General features: G+C 36.9%; 1 protein-coding gene and 1 long non-coding RNA gene across 6 annotated transcripts in view; one reads left to right on the forward strand and one right to left on the reverse strand.

Moving 5' to 3' along the window:
- Window positions 1-1,157: 1,157 nt before the first annotated feature.
- LOC140518237 (uncharacterized) lies at window positions 1,158-12,079 on the reverse strand. Its single transcript, XR_011971876.1, has 3 exons — window positions 11,874-12,079; window positions 3,161-3,338; window positions 1,158-1,330 (listed from the first exon to the last, which is right to left on the reverse strand). It is a non-coding gene; the product is annotated as an uncharacterized lncRNA (long non-coding RNA).
- A 121-nt stretch (window positions 12,080-12,200) lies between these two features.
- The window catches only part of MOK (MOK protein kinase), a 117,895-nt gene continuing 109,510 nt past the window's right edge, over window positions 12,201-20,585 (forward strand). For all 5 annotated transcript variants that reach the window (XM_072630197.1, XM_072630198.1, XM_072630196.1 and 2 more), the window contains exon 1: window positions 12,201-12,542. The gene's annotated coding sequence lies outside the window, so the exon portion shown is untranslated. The remainder of the gene's footprint in view (window positions 12,543-20,585) is intronic.

Consider the following 20,585-nt stretch of genomic DNA (forward strand, 5'->3'; position numbering starts at 1 on the left):
AGTCTTTGCACGACGGTACCCGAGATGGTGCAAAAATTATGTGTCCGCTTGGAGAGAAGGAAACCCGGGCGGTCACAGCCAAGCACCGAAATCAACATTCAGACGTGGGTCCCCAGATTCCAAGCCTAGGACCTTTTACACTAACAATAACATCCTTTTTAAAGGTATCAAGTCAAGTCAAGAAGCATTTCTTAAATGCCAGCGATGTGCCAGATACCGCGCTGGAGACATAAAGGTGCATAGGCAGTCCTTGCTCTGAAGGACCAAGTTTATCCTATATTTACCTAGTTTGAAATTTAGTTGTTTGCAAGTGGCCTTTCTCTTTAGATTGTAAGCTCCTTGAGGGTAGGGACTGTCTTTTGCCTCTTTTTGTATCTCCAGGGCTAAGCACATGGTAGGTTCTTACTAAAGGATTGACATCAGATCACTTCACATCCAAGAAACTGACAAAGAAAAACAGGGAATAATTGATATTGAAGGGGTTGTGAAATTCAGGCATGCTATGGATTGTTAGTGCAGCTGGGAATTGGTACAGCCGTTTTCTGGAATGCGTTTTGGAATAATGCAGATAAAATGCCTAAAAAGACACCTTTCACTAGGATATCACATTGTTAGGAATATACTCTAAGGAGCTGACCAAAAATACGTTCCATATCCACCAAATATGTTTATAGCAGAATTTTTTGTGGTTTGCAAACAATTCAGATGCACATGAATTGGAGATTGACAAAATAGATTGTGTTACATGAATTTAATCAAAGGTGTGCTGATAAATGTCGAATGGATTCTTTGGGTGAGTGAAAGCACATATTTTTTAATCTGAGTTTTATTAATACCTTTTTAGCTCTAGACAATTAGTAAAACAATAAATCAGGTTCTGATTTGTAGGGATTGCTGATTTCTAAGGTGTAAATGCACCTACTGAAAATTTAACAATCAGCTTTCAGGTCAATTAGAGCTAGTTCCTTCCCACCCCTAAAGGTAATGAAGTATCACTGTGCTTTAAGAAATCTCTAGCATAAGGAATACAGAGCGCATTTGGAGTTAGCCTGGGGCAGAATGACGTAAACAGAGTCAGAAAAACAAAATATACAATGACGACTACAATGAAAATCCAAAGAGCAACAATCACAAAACATTTTTTTTAATGACGCTGCAAAATTATAAAGAATAAGCTTGACTCCAAAGAAGAGATAGGAATGGATACCTCCTCCTGCTTCTTTGCCGAGGTCTGGGTCTAAGAGCTTTCTTTCAATGTATTCATCAGTTTTGCTCATTTTTAAAAAAGTTTCCTTTAGAAAAAAAATTCTTAATTCCAAGCGTTGGCTGTCTAGGAGAGAGAGGAAGGGTGATAAAAAAAACTCTAAGGTGATAAATTTACCAATAAAGATCTATTAAAATGTGTGGTTTTTTTGTATTTTAAATATTTCTTTGTGGTGGAGAAAGTAAATAGCTCTCCTATATCTGATATCTACTACTCTATAGTCTATACAATGAGTAATTTCCTAAAAGTGACCCTGTAAGTCTCTTTTAGGAGAAAGCCTATACATGAAACCAAGCTAGGTATTTTTTTAAAGAAAAGTTTCTTAGAGTAACTCCAAGTGTGGTCATACTGAGCCTGAGATTTGGAGAAAAGCCGTATCTACTTATAGTAAGTCAAGCTTCTTTAGAACTAAACCCCGGCACCTCCACTCTTTCCCACTCTCCCTCACTCCCTCAGGCTTTATACTAGTATGATAATGTACAAAATGGAATAGAAAGCACATGTGGTGCCAGGCAATTGCAAAAATCAATTATTTTTCTTTTTAATTTTTAATTCTGAATGTAAACATAAACAAAGCATTTCCATAGGTAAAACAGAACACTGAGTATTATATATATATATGTATATATATATATTGCATTCTTACTTCTCCCAGTTCTTCCTCCATATTTCTCCCACACCTCAGTTATGAGAAGTAGCAAATTCCATACCGTTTTTTTCTTTCTACAATAATATATTTTTCCTTTTACCCTCAGAACAGAATTAATCTCCCCTTCCCCCTTTTTCTTACTTAACTCCCTCAGTACCCTTTGAATACATTAAGGTTCTGAAGGGACACCTGTTTCTTCTCTCCCTTTTAGAATGTTAATACTACATCATCATATAGGTTCTGTCAATTACTCAGATAAATTTTGCTTTCTAGGTTTCTCTGGACTTGAGTTTTTGCATATCAAAGTTCCCACTCTGATCTAATCTTTTTGTCTGAAATACTTGAAAGTCTTCTATTCCATTAAAGATCCATCTTTTCCCTGTAAAATTATATACACTTTTGCAGAGTAAACTATTCTTGCTAGGCAGTCTATCCCATTTGACTGTTAGAACATTGTATTTCAAGATTTCCTTTGGTTTTTGGTAGAACCTTCTACGTTTTGTGTACCTGACCATGATCCCTTGGTATATTACCTGTTTCTTTTCTGGATGCTTGCAGTATATTACCTTTGACATTGGAGCCCTGTGGTTTCTCCATATTATTCTTAGAACTTTGCCTTTTAGAGTTCCTTTTAGCAGATCATTGGTGGATTTTTTTTTTTAATCTTTACTTTGCCTTCTGATTCTAATAGATTTGGACAGTTTTCATTTATGGTTTCTGGAAATATAGTGACCAGGCTTTTGGTTTTTTTTAATCATGGTTTTTAGGGAGTGAAAAGATCTCTTTCTGACCTGCTTTCTAGGTCAATTGTTTTTTTATTTCAGTTGACATTTTTATCCTTTTTTCCAGTGCTTTGATTTTGTCCTAATTTTTTTGCTGTATTATATGTCATCACTGAGTTATGATTTGTCTATTCCGATTTTTCAGGGATTCCATTACTTGGGTAAGATTTACCTTTTTTTCTTCTAAGGTACTTATTCTTCTTCCAGTTTTTTTCCTTAAGACCCCCCCCCCCCTCCTTTTTTTATATTTTATATCCTACTTTATTTTTTCTAGATGTTTATGTAGTCCTCATGGAAAAGCCATATCTTTGCTTCTAATTGTTAAGGAATTAAATTTGTAATAATTTCTGATACTCCTTAGTGTTTTCTTTGATTTACTCATTTTTCAGCTTTAGTTCTGGTTTGTCAATTGAGGCTTTGTTCCAGGGCCTAGCTCTTCCCACTCAAACCCCCTTGCACTTTCACCTGGATGCTTGGTCTTCCTTGCTCTTATATTGGGTCCTGGAGTACTTGTTCTGACTTCTACCTCCTCATTCCCTGAATCTCTCAGCTTTGAAGTAGTAGACCTCTCTTTGATGTAGGTAGTAGGTTTCTCTTTAATGGCTCAGGACAGAGTTTTAGGGAACCTCATTCTCTCTTCCACCTTTGAAGTTAAAAAGGATAAGAGTTGTGAAAAAGCAATTAAGAGACCTAACAACTCTGAGGTACTATCTCATGTCTATCAGATGTGACAGAGAAGGAAAATGACAAATGTTGGAAGGGATGTGGAAAAACTGGGACACTAATGCATTGCTGATGGAGTTCTGAACAGATCCAACTATTCTGGAAAGCAATTTTGGAACTATGCCCAAAGGACTATAAAACTATGCATACCCTTTGACCAGGAATACCACTTCTAGTTCTATCCCAAAGAGATTTTTAAAAACAGGGAAAATGACCCACATGTATAAGCATATTTATAGCATTTTTTTTTATGATGGCAAAGAATTGGAAATTAAGGGGATACCCATTAACTAGAGATTGTCTAAACAAGTTGTCGTAAATGATTGTTATGGAATACTATTGTGCTACAAGAAATGATGAACACCATTGTAGGTGGAGCTGTGAGCTGATCCAACCATTCTGAAGAGCAATTTGGAACTATGCCTAAAGGGCTATAGAAATGTGCATATCCTTTGACCCAGTACTATCACTTAGGGCTGTATCCCAAAGAGATCATAAAAATGGGAAAAGGACCCATATGTACAAAAATATTTATAGCAGCTCTTTTTGTAGTATCCAAGTACTAGAAATCAAGGGGATGCCCATCAGTTGGGGAATGGCTGAATATGTTCTGGTATATGAATGTAATGGAATACTATTGTGCTATAAAATAAACAGGTAGACCAGAAAAACCTGGAAAGACTTATGTGAACTGATGCTGAGTGAAGTGAGCAGAGCCAGGAGAACATTATACACAGTAACAGCCACAGTGTGTGAGGACTAATTTTTGATAGACTTAGTCCTTCATAGCAAAGCAAGGACCTAAAACATTTCCAAAGGACTCATGATGCAAAATGCCATCCATATCCAGAGAAAGAACTATGGAGTCAGAACACAGAATGAAGCAGACTATTTTCTTTTTTGTTATGTTTTGCTTTGGTTTTTCTCATGGTTTCTCCCATTCGTGTTAATTCTTCTATGCAACATGACTAATGTGAAAATGTGTTTAATAGGAATGTATGTATAGAGCCCATATAAGATTTCATGCTGTCTTGGAGAGGGATGAGAGGGGTAGAAAAATTGGAACTTAAGGAAGTGATTGTTGAAAAGTGAAAACAAAAAATTAATAAATTTGGAAAAAAAAGAAACGTGAATAGGATGCTTTCAGAAAAACTTTGGAAAATTTATATGAAGTGATGCAAACTGAAATGGGCAGAATAAGGAGAACATTGTACCCAGTAACAGCAATATAATATGATGATCAGATGTGAATGACTTAGCTATTCTCAGTAATACAGCAATCCATGATGATTCTGAAGGACTTATGATGAAAAATGCTATCCATCTCCAGAAAAGGAACTGATGGAGTCTGAATGCAGATTGAAACATACTGTATTTTACTTTCTTTATTTTTCTCAAGTTTTTTTTTTTTTGGCCTGTGTTGTCTTTTGCAATATGGCTAACATGGAAATATTCTTTGTGCAACTGCACATCTATAATCTACATCAAACTGCTTGCCTTCTCAAGGAGGGGGAAAGGAAGAGAGGGAGGGACAGAATTTGGAACTCAAAAATGTTTTTTTAAATAAATGGTAAAAATTGTTTTTACATGTAATTGGAAAAAAATATAAACATTTTCATTAGAAAAAAAAGAGACTAATTTTGGAGCAAACTGATGTGAATGATGAAATCAGAAACCAAACTGCAGAGAGTTAAAAAAGGGAGTGAGAGGAAATGAAGTGGAGGCACCTATTATAAATAGTCTTCTCAAGGAATATAGCCACAAAAGTGATTGATAGAGAGAGGCGATCAGATCAAGTGAATATAGCTACAGAAAGTGAGAGATAAATAGACAGACTGAGAGAGATCATCAGATCAAGTGAGGGTTTTTTAAGAACTGGGGAGACATATACTGGGAAGTAACAGGTAGGGCACTAGTAAATGAGGAGAAATTGAAGATAAGAGTAGTAGGAGTAAGATAAGATAATTGGGGGATGGCAGAGGTTCACTCTTCTAGAGAAGTTGAAATGGGATAGGATCAAGTGTGCATGTTGAGGAGTTTGCCTTGGCAAGAACAAGAACTAGACCTTCTTGCTGAAGCTAAAATTTGCAAATAGGATACTGTTCCTCTGAATGTTCATTCATTTGCTAGTTTGTGATTCAAGTAAACCTTCTTCTTTTTTTGCTGGGCTGTGTGCATCAGTCTATGGTTAGAGGCACTGAACCTCGGGGTTGGGGAAAGTGAGCCGAAACTCTTTAAAGTAACGTATTATTATTTTCCCTCCACCCCAGAGCAAACTGGGGATGGAGGTTGGAGCTTAGTGTATGACTCTTATGGTTCCGTTACCTTTCAAATGAATTTTAGTCCTTTCCTAGACAAGGGAGAAGAGAAAAAAGTCCAAGCTGGTTGGAGAATTGGCACCTCTGGTGCTGAGGTTGCCAAGGCTGCCTGAAGAGCTAAGGCCTATTTGGGGCATTGCTGGAAGTTAGCCTGAGGGTTGAGGCTGCCTGAATAGTGGAAGATGTTAGGTTTACACTGGTCTGGCAAGACTAGAGGTCCCTGGAACATAGACCCCAACAGGTGCCTTTTCATCATGGAATTTCTTACAGCTTGCTGTGTTTTTATTAATTTACATTTTGAAAAAGCACTGATTTAGAGGAATTCTTTAGCTAGAGGAGACAAACAAATGATATAGAGAGATCTTATTCTGGCTTCCTTCCAGTGGTAAAAGGAGCTGAATGAAGATAGACTCTCCTTTTCTAAAAAGTAGAATTCTTGTTTCTTGGATTTCTTTCAGTTCTGGTATTTTGTAAGCAACATGCACATTCACTGACTATTCATTGGAAATGCTACTTCTCTTCCTAGCTTGTTTCCTCAACTGTAAAATGGAAATATTAATATTTCACTACCTATTTAATGTTACAGAGAGGACTAGATGAGATAATGGATGTAAAGTACATTACATTGTAAACCATAAAACATTAGGAAAATGTTCACTAATATTATCATTTATCATTTCTAGAATGAGAATTAACTGCCAAGAATGATTTGTTTAACTTAAAAAAAAAATCTTAGTTAAAATTAAGGGCTAGAGCAGAATCTAATATGCTTTAACTAAACCAAAAAAGACAGGGGCAGCAATCATGATCTTAGATAGAGCAAAAGCAAAAAACAAAAAAGAAACCCAAACCAGATTCAATTAAAAGAGATAATCAGAGAAACTGCATTATACTAAAAAAAAAAAAAAAAGAGTAACATAGACAATGAAACAATATAAAAAAAATTTAGAGCAAGTTTCTGTGATGAAGGCTTCATTTTTCAAATATATGCAGAGTCTAGGACAGAGTCTAATTTATAAAAAATAAGAGTGATTCTTCAATTGATAAATTGTCAAAGGATATAAACACGGAAGTTTTCAGAAGAAGAAACCAAAACTATTCACAGTCATATGAATAAATGTTCTAAATCACTATTGATTAGAGAAGTGTAATTTAAAACAACTCTGAAGTACTACCCACCTATCAGACTTGACAAATGCTGGAGGGGATGAGGGAAAAATAGTTACACTAATGAACTATTGGTACAGTTGTGAAGTGGTCCAACCATTCCGGAGAAAAATTTGAAACTCCCAAAGGGCTATAAAACTATGCATACCTGTATCCCCAGTCAACACAACACACTTGAGGACTGCTAGCACAGATTCACTCTTGTTCTGGTCAGATAGGCAGACACCTTTGGAGGGGTTAATAATCTTACTTTGTTCTAATCCAGTGTTTTAGTGTTCTCACAAGAGCTGCTAACAATGAGACCACTAACTCCTACAGCACTCCCTAATCACCCTTCTCAAAGGGGCTGGTGAGAAGGGGGGCAATACATCTCGATGGGGTCAATCAAGATAGGGACAACTTGTACACTCCCCTAATCCCCTCAAGCCTTGATTCGGGCCAGTCAAGGCACATACAGCATTCAATCCTAAGGGTTCCCCCTATGAGAGGTCTCCATTCCCCTTCTCTGCCTATGAGAGGTCTCCTCCTCAAGCCTTGAAGGGGTCTGGTCAAGGAACACACAGCATTCCAGCTTGTAAGGGTTCCTTACTCACTGACCAGTGCCCGCCTACTTTATAGGGCCCTTATAATCTACACAGGTAAAACGTGGTCTTTACAATCTACACATGTGATATTTTTTAGGGTAGCAAGAGATTGTTATGGTCATGGATCCGGGGAGACTGAACACAAAGGATAAAAATCCTTTTTACATTACACTACCCTTGGATCCAGGAATGCCACTATTAGGTCTGTATATCAAAGAGATAAAAGAAAAAGACAAATATGTACAAAAATATTTATAGTAGTTCTTTTTGTGGTGGCAAAGAATTGGAAATTGAGAAGATGTTCATCAGTTGGGGAATGGTTGAACAAGTTGTGGCATCTGATTGAGGTGGAGTACTATTGTGCTACAAGAAATGACAAGGGGGTTGTTTCATTTTCAGGAAAATATGGCAAGTACTATATGAATTGATGCAAAATGAAGTAAGAACTGGGTGATTATTGTGCACAGCAACAGCAATGCTATAATGATGGTCACTTGTGAAAGACTTGTCTACCTAACTGCTACAATGATCCAAGACAATAACAAAGGACTCAAGATGAAAAAATGCTTTCTACCTCCAGAGAGACAAATGGTGAACTCTGAGTGCAAATTGAAGTATAATTTTCTCCTGTATTTTTTTGGGAAATATGGCTAACATGAAAACCTGTTTTTCATGATTTCTCATGTATAATTGATATAATACTGCTTACCCTCTCAATGGGTATGGAAGGGAGAGAATTTGGAACTCAGAATTTGAAAAGAAAATAATGTTAAAAATAAACAAATAAGAAATTTTTAAAATCCCTTATTCCTTTATTTTTTATTTTGTTTTGTTTTCTGCTTAACTCCTTCAGTGCTCATTATTCCCTCTCCCCTATTAGAACATAAGTTCATTGTTACTTAGCCCCTTCCAATTTCTCAAGTATAATCACCTATTTAAAATTTCTCTTGATTTTTCTTTTTGTGTTTCAAAATTTCTACTCAACTCTGTTCTTTTCATCAGGAATGCTTAAAAATATTCTATTCTATTAAAAAATATTTCCCCCCAATAAATTATACTCAGTTTTGCAGGTTAAGTTATTGTTACAGACCTTTTTCTTTTGTATTTTGGAATATTGTATTCTAAGATTTTCTCTTTTTAAAAGTATTTGCAGTATAGTGGTTGTTTATAAAGGAGCTCTTTGTTTCTAGGTATTTAAAGTTTCTTTTTTCTTTTATTTGTCAAATTCTAGATCTTGACTGCTATGATATTCCTGAATGTTTCCAGGTTGGGGTTTCTTTCTGGAGCTGACCAATATATTCTTTCTACTTTTACTTTGTCCTCTGATTCTAATAAATCTGAGAAGTTTTTTTTTAGGATTTCTTGAAATGTGGTGTCCAAGTTTTTTGTTTGGCCATGGTTTTGAGGGAATGAAATGATTTTTAAATTATCTCCCTTCCAACTGTTTTTTAGATCAGTTGTCTCTCATAGTATATGCTTTACATTTAAAAACAATTTTTTTCAGTAGGTCACTACTTGGGTAAGGTTTTCTACCTTAAGTTCCAATGATTTTTTTTTTCCTTTCAATTTTCTTCCTCAAGAACTTTAATTCCATTTATAATTTCATTAATTGTTTTCTCTTTTTCCTTTGGTCCTAGGTCAATTATTAGCATTGTAGATTAATAGTATAAAAATACGAGTGTCATACTTAAAAAGTACCATAATTTTATGGATGTTAACATCTCCCAGGTATTACTGAGATTTGTACTTCAGGGGATAAGCTGTTTTATCCACTGATATGTATTATGCATAGATATAGACATACATAGATGTTACAAAAGTCTTGAAGAACAAAGTAAGAGACTACAGCATAGTCTATACAGGAATAAGGCCAAGACAATTCACTAAGAATGTGCACTGTGAATTAGAGAGCTGGCTAATCATTGACAAATACTTGACAAAATCCATATAGAGGACAGCACCTAGACAATGGTTTATAATCCTTTTTCAGTAGTGAAAAAGTGTTGCAGAAAAATTGTCACATTTTTTCCCTTTGGTTCTGATTCTTGTTTATAACATGACTAATGTGGAAATATGTTTAATATGACTGTACATGTATAGCCCCTATCAGATTGCATTCCAGCTTGAGGAGGGGGGAGCAGAGGGAGGGGGAGAAAATTTAAAACTCAAAATCTTGTAGAAGTGAATATTGAAATATATTAAAGTTCCAGAATGAGGCATGATTCTTAACATTAAAATCAAGCATTTCCGGTGAGCAAGGCTGATTCCATGTCTTGCATGCAAAAATTGAAAAAGACAGTTTACCAGTACATCAAGTGTGAGCAGGTTTTAGACAAGATGCCTAGTAACTAGCACCAAAAACAAAATGCCCAATATAGAAACATTCTTGATACAAATCTATCCTCCTACAACAACATTTCTTAGAGCTGTAGGAGGTATGCAATTGATATTCTAAGGAGCTTGTATGATGTAGGCATCATACAAGGTTAAGATTAATTATTTGATGGAAAGTACATTTTAGTACCTCCAGAAACTAAGAGACAGAAACCCTTGAATCATGCACAGTGGTGTGTGAATTACTTGGGACAAAGAATAATTTTTAAATGGTTTCAGTTTGTGACAACAGTGGTCGTAGTGCATATTCTGACACTGGCCTTACTTGGAACATCTGTGTTGATCAGATGACACTGCTCTGAGCTGGTTTTCCTGCCTTTAGTCAGTTTTCTGTCAGTTGACTGCTGAGTTCATTCAGTATAGGTATTGCTGATATATATTTGCTGTGAATGGCATCTATGATAGTAATCTTTACTCTCCTCTACATATTCTATGGTTCAGCAACACTGACATTCTGGCTGCTTTTTTTTGTGTGTGCCTCCATCTGAATTCCCCACTGTCTTCTGTGCTTTAAAAATGTTTCAGGGACCCTTTTTTCTTTCTTTTTCTTTATTGGTATCACTTTCATTAGCCTCCTTGAACATTGTATCATTAGGCTGAAGAGTATGTGCCTTTTAGTGACTTTTTAGAATAGTTCCAAATTGATTTCCATAATGACTGGATCAATTTACAGCTCTACCAATAGGATGCCTGTCCTCCCAGAGCTTTTCCAATAATTGTTATTTTTGTCAACTCCATCCTTCCAGATCTGTCTCAACATTACCTTCTCTTTGAGGCCCTGGTTGATCCTTCAGTTGGCAATGGTCTTTCCCAAACCTCATTTAACATTTTGTTTGTGCATCTTTTCAGCAGTTACCATGTTTAATTGTGTAATATTTTTATTTGTGAATGTGTTACTTTCTTTCCACAAGATTACAAGTTCCATAAGGGAAGGAATCTCATCTATTCATCTTTTTTTTGATCTTTCCTAGCACTTAATATAATATACTGCATGTGGTAAGTACTTAATAAATATTATGTGAATTGGTAGTGGGACTTAAAATCGTATAGGCAGGACAAATCAAATAGGGGAGAAGACTGAGGAATTTAGACTGTAAAGAATGAGACAATTTTGAAAATTTTTGAGCAAGGGACTAATGAGAAAACTGGTGTTTTAAGAAAATTTGAAAATGTGTAGTACAGTTTGGAGGGGTAGGAAACTAGAAGCAAGGAATTCAGTTAGAATATTAAAAATCTCAAGGTTATGAGATAAAGAGGGTTTTGATTAAGGGCTGTAGCAACAGCTATGAACTAGAAAGGTTAGATGCAGGAGACATTTGGGAACCAATTGAGAACCAATGGGACTTGGGATGAAGAATAGATGTTGGTAGATGTTGGTTTTGAACCTCGCATGCTCTTACTACAAAAGAAATAGGAAAATTGGGAGGGGAAATTCCTCCAAAGGATAGTTATTATTTTGAGACTGAATAAGGTGATGGTATGGACCAAGCCTCCTTCATTCTTGTATCCACCTCCTGACGAGAGGTAGGTGTCTAATAGATTGTTGCTTGTTGAACTACCATCATCTTCAAGGAGCTTGAAAATCCTCAAAGGGTTGTCTGGACTGAAAATGACAACTCCACCATAGACGAGTGACTCTAGAATGAAACGCTACCCAGGCTTGTTAATTACACAGGTAACTGACTATTCTCGTCAATTGCGCTTCTGCGCATTTATTTGTGCCCCTTCTGCCTTCTGTGCCCCACAAGGCGCTGCACCTAATTCCGCCCTCTACATCCATCTATGAGAATGTACTGTGTGTACGATGTTCTATGTGCTTTATGTTTATAGATACATAAATGAACTGTCTGACTTAGACTGCTCTCCGGGCTCCGCTCTGCTCATCGACACAACCAGGAGGGTGAATGCCCTCTCCAGCCCCTTTCTCCTCTGGAGCTAACTTTCTTAAGGCCCAGTTGACTGAAAGACAGATCCGGTAATTGACTGGCTGACCTGGCTCATTACATTTACTGCCCGAGAGTGGTGATCAGTTAATAAAAGCATCCCCCCGGAACCTCGGAGCGGCTACAACACCATGTGCAGGAGTCCCTGATTACGAAGGCCCAGCGAGACGAGTGGAGAGCGACTATCTTCGATTCAAGGAACCTTAGAAACCGAGGAACGCCTCGGGGAAACAGGTGCTTAGCAACGGAGAAGGCGGGGAGAGTCTGTAATGCGGTTGCGGTGGCGCCGGGAGAGCGCGGGAGCGGGGCGGGGCCACAATGAGGTCAGGCGTAGACGGCCGTGGGGGGAGGGGGTGGGAAACAGCGAAGAAGAAGCGCTCGCGGGAGCGCCCAGCTTGTGCGCGCGTGCGCAGCTGCCCTTCTGCCCTCCCTCCGGTCTAAGGGAGCTTGGGGCCTTGGTGGTTGCCAGGGTGACCGCGATACAACATGGCGGCCGGACCCCGAGGCTCGCCCCCGAGGGGGCTTTAGCCGAGGGTCCGCGTCTGGGGACTCCGCCTCAGGGGACTCGGGGAGTGGAGAAGTCATCTTTCCCTCCCCGCTTCCCCTTCTCTTCCTCCGACTCCCCCCCATATCGGCGTGTGGTCTGTGGGCCACCTCCGCCAAACCCAGCCCAGCCCGGCCCGGACCAGCCGGCACCGGCCGGAGCTGAGGATGAAGAGTGAGTGGATGGAGCCTGACGTGGGGCGTGGGGGCTGCTGGGCGGGGGTCGGGGGTCGGAGCGGGGTGTCCCGTCTCCACCCACCCGGGGGTCTGAGCTGAGAGGGGACGCCTGCCGGGGGGGAAGGGGCCGGGGTAAAAGGTTGGCATGGAGCGGGTGAGGAGGCGGGCGGGCGCCCTAGTGATTCGTCCTGGTTCATTCAGCCTCCCCCCACCCCCGAGTTCGTGACATTTAGAGGTGGAAGGGACTCCGAGATGAGTCTCGTCCGACCCCTTGGTTTGTTCTTGATCGTGGGATTACAGATGAGGAAACTGAGGCCGGTGCTTCAGCCCGCGGCTCCTGCGCTGGGGAGCCGCTCTTTCCCCCGCACCACGCTCTTGTATATTGGGGCCTACCTCCAGCTTGCCGGGTGCTGCGCTGGGTGCTGGAGGCACATAGAGAATGAAATCCAGTGGAGCCAGCCTCGTGTTTCTTGTGAAGGAACGACTCTTTAAAACGAGTCTTTGGACTTTGGGACCGGGAAGGTTCGGTTCTGCGTGGGGGGCTTAGGGTTGAGTTAGGCCTGCAGCTAGTTACCTTGATCAGGTTGAGGGGGTTAAGGTGGAGCAGCTAGGGGTGGGTTGTCCTTTTTTTTTTTTGGTTTGTTTTGGTTTGTAAAATGATAGGTGTTTAGAGTTGGAGGATAACTTGCACCTTCTCTTCCCAATTTCTCCCCCCTGTGACCCTCCCTCCACTCCCTCTTGGGCTGTACACACATGAGAGCAGTCTCTTATTTGAGGTAGACTCTGTGAAGTTGAAAGAGCGCTGGACCAATTGACACATTTTACAGAGGAAGAAACAGAACTATCTATAACTTTGAAATTTTGTTTCCATACAATATACAGAATGCTCTTGGAACATACAGAAATGTTAGTCATGAGCACTGAATAAAGTCTCATGTTGAATTTTAATATATGCGAGTAGTTTACTCCAGTTTATCCAGAATCCAAAGAATCCAGAAAGCTTAACTGGGCAGAATTATTTTCCATAGTATTTAATAAATGTAACTGCTGTTTACCTTGCCACACTGTAAGATCCTGAAAGGTATTCCTGTTGTATCGTCAAAATTAGATTAAATTGTTAACAATTATTAAATTATTAAAATGTTAAATATTGTTACATTGTTGTGTTAAATGTATAGTATCTACATTTTGAAAAAAATCCAATTCTTTGAAAATTTGTCATGCTGTGTGATATAACTTGAGCATGAAGTCAGACCGTTCCATTCTTCGATCATAAAGGGGAAATGAGTGTAGTTTTTGTTTCTGTTGTAAATTGTGTACATCCTTTCCCTTTAATACAATGAGGTACTGTGGAGATTATGTTACAATTTGTGTATCCAGAGTACTGGAACTCTTTCCATTAAAACAATATTGCAATAATAATTCTAATAATAATACTAATAATAGCTGATGTTTCTATAATGCTTTGCCATTTACAAATTACTTTGTATATATTAAAAGTCATGATTCAGACAGCATAATAATTAACATGGTGCTTTAAGGTTCATAAAGTCCTTTATGCACATTACCTAATTTTTGGCTGTAGAACAACTTGTCAAAGTAGGCATTGTTATCCCCATTTTACAGATGAGGAAACTGACCCCCAGAGAGAATCCCATAATTTTAGAGTTGGAAAGGACCTCAGTGGCTATCTTATTCCAACCTGTAGGTGTAAGGAGTCCCTACTATATATAACATAAGGGAGAAGTGTTCCTCCAGCCTCTACTTGAAGATGTATCTACTAATTCTCAAGGCTGCCCATTCCACTTTGGGTCAGTTGTAAGGATTAGGAAATTTTCCCTGATATCAAGCCTGAATTTGCCTCTTTGTGGCTTCTACCCATTATTCCCTGCCTTTCGGGACCAGATAAAACATGTCTAATCCCTCATACACATGCTAGCCCTCCAAATACTTGAACCTTGTGCTCTTTAAGTCTCCTTTTCTCCAGGCTATGCATCTCTCTCTCTTTCATCAGTCCTCTCCTATGGCATAAACTTGAGGTCCTTCATCATCCTGATAGCCCTCCTTTGGATGCTCTATATCTTATCAAGACCTTTCTAAAATTGTAGTGCCCCACACTGATTACAGTACTCCAGATAAGGTCAGACTAAGGCAGAGTACAGAGGGACTATCATGTTATTCCTGGAAGCTAATGCCAGGGAATTCTCTTAATTGAGAGGAATGGACCTGTTGGGTTGGGGGTCCAATGATTGTGAGTCGAAGATAGAAAGTCAAATTGAAAGCAAAGAAATTTATTAACTTGCCAAGGAAGGCTAATCTCACTGAGTAGCAGCTTTCAGCTGCCTAGTATACAGATTTTATTATTTTTTTAATTAAAAAAATTTTTTTGGTTATATTTCAGTTCCAAGTTGTTTTCTTCCCTCCCAACCCTGGACAAGAAAAGGCCAACATTTGACACAGATATATATGTGACACTATACAATATGTAGTTCCATGTATAATTTCTGTCTCTAGAGGTGGATAGCATCTTCCTTCATAGGTCCTTTGTAGTAGATTTGGTTATTCATGTAACTCAGAATAGCTTAGTCATTCACATTTACTCTTCAAACGGTACTGCTGTTACTATATACATTCTCTTGGTTGTTCTCATTTCACTCTTCATTATTTCCTGCAAGTCTTTCCATGTTTTTCTGAAATCAACCTTTTAATCATTTCCTATAGCATATTAGTATTCTGTCATGTATCACAACTTATTCAGCCATGCCCTAATTAATACATGTCCCCTCACTTTCCAGTTCTTTGTCACCATAAAGGGAGCTGTTATAAATATTTTAGAACATAGAAGTTTTTTCCTTTTTCCTTGATCACCTTGGGAAACAGACCTAATAGTGGTATCTCTGGGTCAAAGGATATATGCAGTATTATAATCTTTGGGCATAATTTCAGATTCTCTAAAATGGTTGGATCAGTTTTTGGTTCTATCAACAGTGTATTAATGTCCCAATTTTTCCACATCCCCTCCAATATTTGTCATTTGTCCCTTCTGTCATTTTAGCCAATCTGATAGGTGTGAGATAGTATCTCAAAGTTCTTTTAATTTGCATTTCTCTAATCAATAATTATTTAGAGCTTTTTTTTCATATCACCATATAAAGCTTTGATTTTTTCCTCCAGAAACTGCCTGTTCATATCCTTTGACCATTTGTCAGTGGCGGAATGATTTACATTCTTATAAATTTGACAGAGTTCTTTATATATTTGAGATATGCGACCTTTATCTGAGAAACTGCCTATAAAAGTTTCCCCCCAGTTTTCTGCTTTCCTTCTGATCTTGGCTACATTGGTTTTATTTGTACAAAACCTTTTTAATTTAATGTAATCAAAATTATTCATTTTACATCTTGCAATGCTCTCTGTGTTGTTTATTCATAAATTTTTCTCCTATTCATAGTAGGTAATATATTCATAGTAGGTAAATTCATGTTTTTCCGATTTACTTATGATATCTCCCTTTATATCTAGGTTATATATCTATTTTGACCTTATATTGGTAAAGAGTGAAAGATACTGGTCTGTACTTAGTATTTGTCAGGTTGCTTTCTGGTTTTCCCAATAATTTTTACCAAGGAGTGAATAAATAAATATTTAAGCTTTAAGGATAAGAATTCACCATTTGTATCTTTTTCTGTTTCTACTTGTGGTTTTTAAGAAGTTCTCTTCAGTGAATTTTTGTATATATTTTCCCATTTGGCCAATTATGCTTTTCTTTTCTTTTTTAAATATATAATTTATTTTCAGTTTTCAACATTCACTTCCACAAGAAATTGAATTCAAAATTTTCTCCCCATCCTCCCTACCCCCAACCCCAGGACAGCATGCACCCCATGCACCCCTTCCTCCAGTCTGTGCTCCCTTCTTTTACTCCCCACTTCTTCCATCTGCCTCTTCTCTATTTTCCTGTATGGCAAAATAGATTTCTATACCCCATTGCCTGTACATCTTAATTCCCAGTTGCATGCAAAAACACTTTAAAAAAAAATTTACATGGTAACTTTATTATGTATTTAAAAGAAATAGCAAGTTGTACACAATGGAGTGGTAGTTTCATATGCAATCATCTTTTTTTAAACATTATACCATGCTATGGAAATTTTTAAAATAAATTTTAAAAAATAAATTTAAAAATGAAGAAACTGCCTATAAGTTCAGAAGGTTCTTTCAGGCATAGTTCTCATTAGATTATTAGCTCCTGCATTGTATTGTAAGCTCCTTGAGGGCAGGGAGTCTCTTTTGTCTGGCACTTAGTAGGTGCTTAATAAATGGTCTGGCAATCTATTCACTGCACCATCTAACTGCCCAAGTATTTTTAGAGAAAGCTATTGTTTTTCTTATGAGATATTCAACATTCTCTTCATTTTTTTCATTCTTTATGTTTTATTTTATTATTTCTTGGTCTTTTATAACTTCACTGGATTCCCCTTGCCCAGTTCTAATTTGCTTTCTTTTTCTTTTTTTATTACTAAAACAAATACACAATAAGATAAGAAAAATTATAAACTAAAATAAACTCAAATATAAAGTAAGAAAAGAAAAAAAAGCATGTCATGTGTACAGCAGAATGTAAGAGAGGATTTAAAATATATAGCAATAAATTTCCATGTCAAGAAGGCTTGTATAATAAATACTACGAGTTTTGAAAGCTGTCCATCTTTTCTTTGTTTCCTTGTAAGTTTTTTTTTGTTCTCCACTGTGTACTTTTAAATTCGTTCTTTTTTCAGCTTTTCTCCTCCTTCCTCCTCTTCCTCAGATGGCTACAATTAAGCACAGATATATTTATATAGAGATAGATGTATACACATATACATATATATATACACATACATAGAAATAGACTTTCCCTAACAAATTTTACTTCTGATCTGTTTTTATATTTGTGCATATCTTGTTTCCTATCTTCTATTATTTAACCTACCCCTATCCCTCCCTTATCCTCCCATACCCATAAATCCAAACACCTTTCTATACCCCCCCATCCCCACCTTTGGCATATTTCCTCACCCTCCCCTCTGAAGATCCCTCTCTTATCTTCTCAAGGAACCCTCCCTTATTCTGCCATTCCCATTAATCTAAACACCTTTCTATATCCCACCTTAACTTATTCCTTTACCCTTCCCTCTCGAGATTCCTCCCTTATCTTCTCCCCACCCTCCATATCCCCTTGGCATTTTATTTCTCTCTGAAATTAGAAGACTTTTATGCTTCTCAAGATACATGTATGTATTGTTCCCTCCTGAACCCATTTCCAATGAAAGTAGTTTTCCAGAACTTACATCCCTCCTCCCCCATCTAATTCATTTGTGTTGGTTCTTCCTCTCACATCTCATTTGTATAATTTTAGCTGTTCCTAAACGGTTTTACTTTTTATAGTCATATAAACTTTTTATAGTTTCTACCCCAATCTTTCTTATAAACTACCCAATTACTAATAATCTTAGGAGTACATTTTATATTTTACATGAATAAAAGGTAAATAGTCTGTCCTTACCGAGTCCCTTGTAATTAGTCTTTGGTATGTACCATATATTTCTCTTGGCTCTTTTATGTCAAATATTCTATCAAGTTCAGGTTTGTTTTTTTTTTTAACAAAGTTCTGAATTTCTTACAGTTCATTAAATGTTCATTTTTTTTTTCCATTCAGGATTATTCCTAGCTTTGCTGGGTATCACATTTTCTGCTGGAACTCCAGTTCTTTTGCTTTGATATATAGTGTTCCAAAACCTGTGGTCTTGCTGGCATAGCACTGAATAAGTAAATTAATTTAGGTAGAATTGTCATTTTTATTATATTAGCTCAGCCTACCCACAAGCAACTGATGTTTTTCCACTTACTTAGATCTGACTTCGTATGAAAAGTGTTTTGTAATTGTGTTCATATAATCCCTGGGTTTGTTTTGGGAGGTTGATTCTCAAGATATTTTATGGTGTCTACTATAACTTTAAAAGGGATTTCTCTTTCCATCTCTTGCTATTGGGCTTTGTTACTATTATATAGAAATGCAGATGATTTACGTGGGTTTATTTTGTAACCTGCAACTTTGCTAAAGTTATTTATTATTTCAAGCAGTTTTTTACTTGATTCTGTAGAATTCTCTAAGTATATCATCATGTCATCTGCAAAGAGTGATAACTTAGTTTCTTCTTTGCCTATTCTAATTCCTTCCATTTCTTTTTCTTCTCTTATCGCTAAAGCTAACATTTCTAGTACCATACTGAATAACAGTGGTGATAATGGACATCCTTGTTTCACCCCTGATCTTATTGAAAATGCATCTAGCTTATCCCCATTGCATAAAATGCTTGCTGATGGTTTTAGGTAGATACTGCTTATTATTTTATGGAAGGCTCCATTTATTCCTATGCTCTCTATTGTTTTCAATAGGAATGGGTGTTGTATTTTGTCAAAAACTTTTTTCTACATCTATTGAAATAATCATATGGTTTCTGTTAGTTTTGTTGTTGATATGATCAATAATGCTGATAGTTTTCCTAATATTGAACCAGTCCTGCATTCCTGGTATAAATCCTACCTGATCGTTATGTATTATTCTCATGATAAGTTGCTTTATTCTTTTTGCTAGTATCTTATTTAAAATTTTTGCATCTATATTCATTAGATATATTGGTCTATAATTTTCTTTCTCTGTTTTAGCTCGTTCTGGTTTAGGTATGAGAACCATATTTGTATCATAAATAGAATTTGGTATGACTCCACCAATTTTTCCAAATAGTCTATATAGCATTGGAATTAACTTCTTTAAATGTTGATAGAATTCAGTTGTAAATCCATCTGGCCCTGGAGATTTTTTCTTAGGGAGTTCATTGATGGCTTGTTCAATTTCTTTTTCTGAGATGGGGTTATTTAAATATTCAACTTCCTCTTCTGTTAATCTGGGCAATTTATATTGTTTTAAATATTCATCCATCTCACTTGGATTGTCAAATTTATGGGCATGCAGTTGGGCAAAGTAACTTCTAATTATTGTTTTAATTTCCTCTGCTTGAAGGTGAGTTTACCCTTTTCATTTTTGATATTGGTAATTTGCTTTTTCTTCTTTCTTTTTTTTTAATCAAATTGACCAAAGGTTTATCAATTTCATTGGTTTTTTCATGAAACCAATGCTTAGTTTTATTTATCAGTTCAATAATTTTCTTAATTTCAATTTTATTAATCTCTCCTTTGGTTTTCAGTATTTCTATTTTTTACTTGAGGATTTTTAGTTTATTCTTTTTCTAGCTTTTTCAGCTGCATGCCTAGTTCATTGAGCTCCTCTTTCTCTATTTTATTCATGCACATGTTCAATGATATAAAACTTCCCCTAAGAACTGCTTTTGTAGCATTCCATAAGTTTTGGTAGGTTGTCTCATTATTGTCATTCTCTTGACTAAAGTTATTGATTGTTTCAATGATTTGTTGTTTAACCCACTCATTCTTTAGGATTGGATTATTTCGTTTCCAATTAATTTTTTATCTTTCCATGGCCTTTTATTACATATAATTTTTATTGCATTATGATCAGAGAAGGATGTATTGACAATCTCTGCCTTTCTGTACTACAGTGTAAGGTTTTTATGCCCTAGTACATGGTCAGTTTTTGTATATGTGCCATGTACCACTGAGAAAAAGGTATACTCCTTTTTATCCTCATTCAGTTTTCTCAAGTGATCTATCATATCTACCTTATTCAGAGTTCTATTCACTTCCTTCACTTCCTTCTTGTTTGAGGTTAGATTTATCAAGTTCAGAGAGGGGAGGTTGAGGTCCCCTACTAGTATAGTTTTGCTCTCTTTTTCTTCCTGTAATCCCCTTAGTTTCTCTAAGAATTTGGATGCTATACCACTTGGTGCATATATGTTTAGTAATGATATTGCTTCATTGTCTATGATGCCTTTTAGCAGGATATGGTTTCCTTATCTATTTTGATTAGATCTATATCTGCTTTTGCTTTATCTGAGATTAGAATTGCTACTCCTGCTTTTTTTTG

Source organism: Notamacropus eugenii, chromosome 1 (genome assembly GCF_028372415.1).
Source record: "Notamacropus eugenii isolate mMacEug1 chromosome 1, mMacEug1.pri_v2, whole genome shotgun sequence".
Taxonomy (NCBI): domain Eukaryota; kingdom Metazoa; phylum Chordata; class Mammalia; order Diprotodontia; family Macropodidae; genus Notamacropus; species Notamacropus eugenii.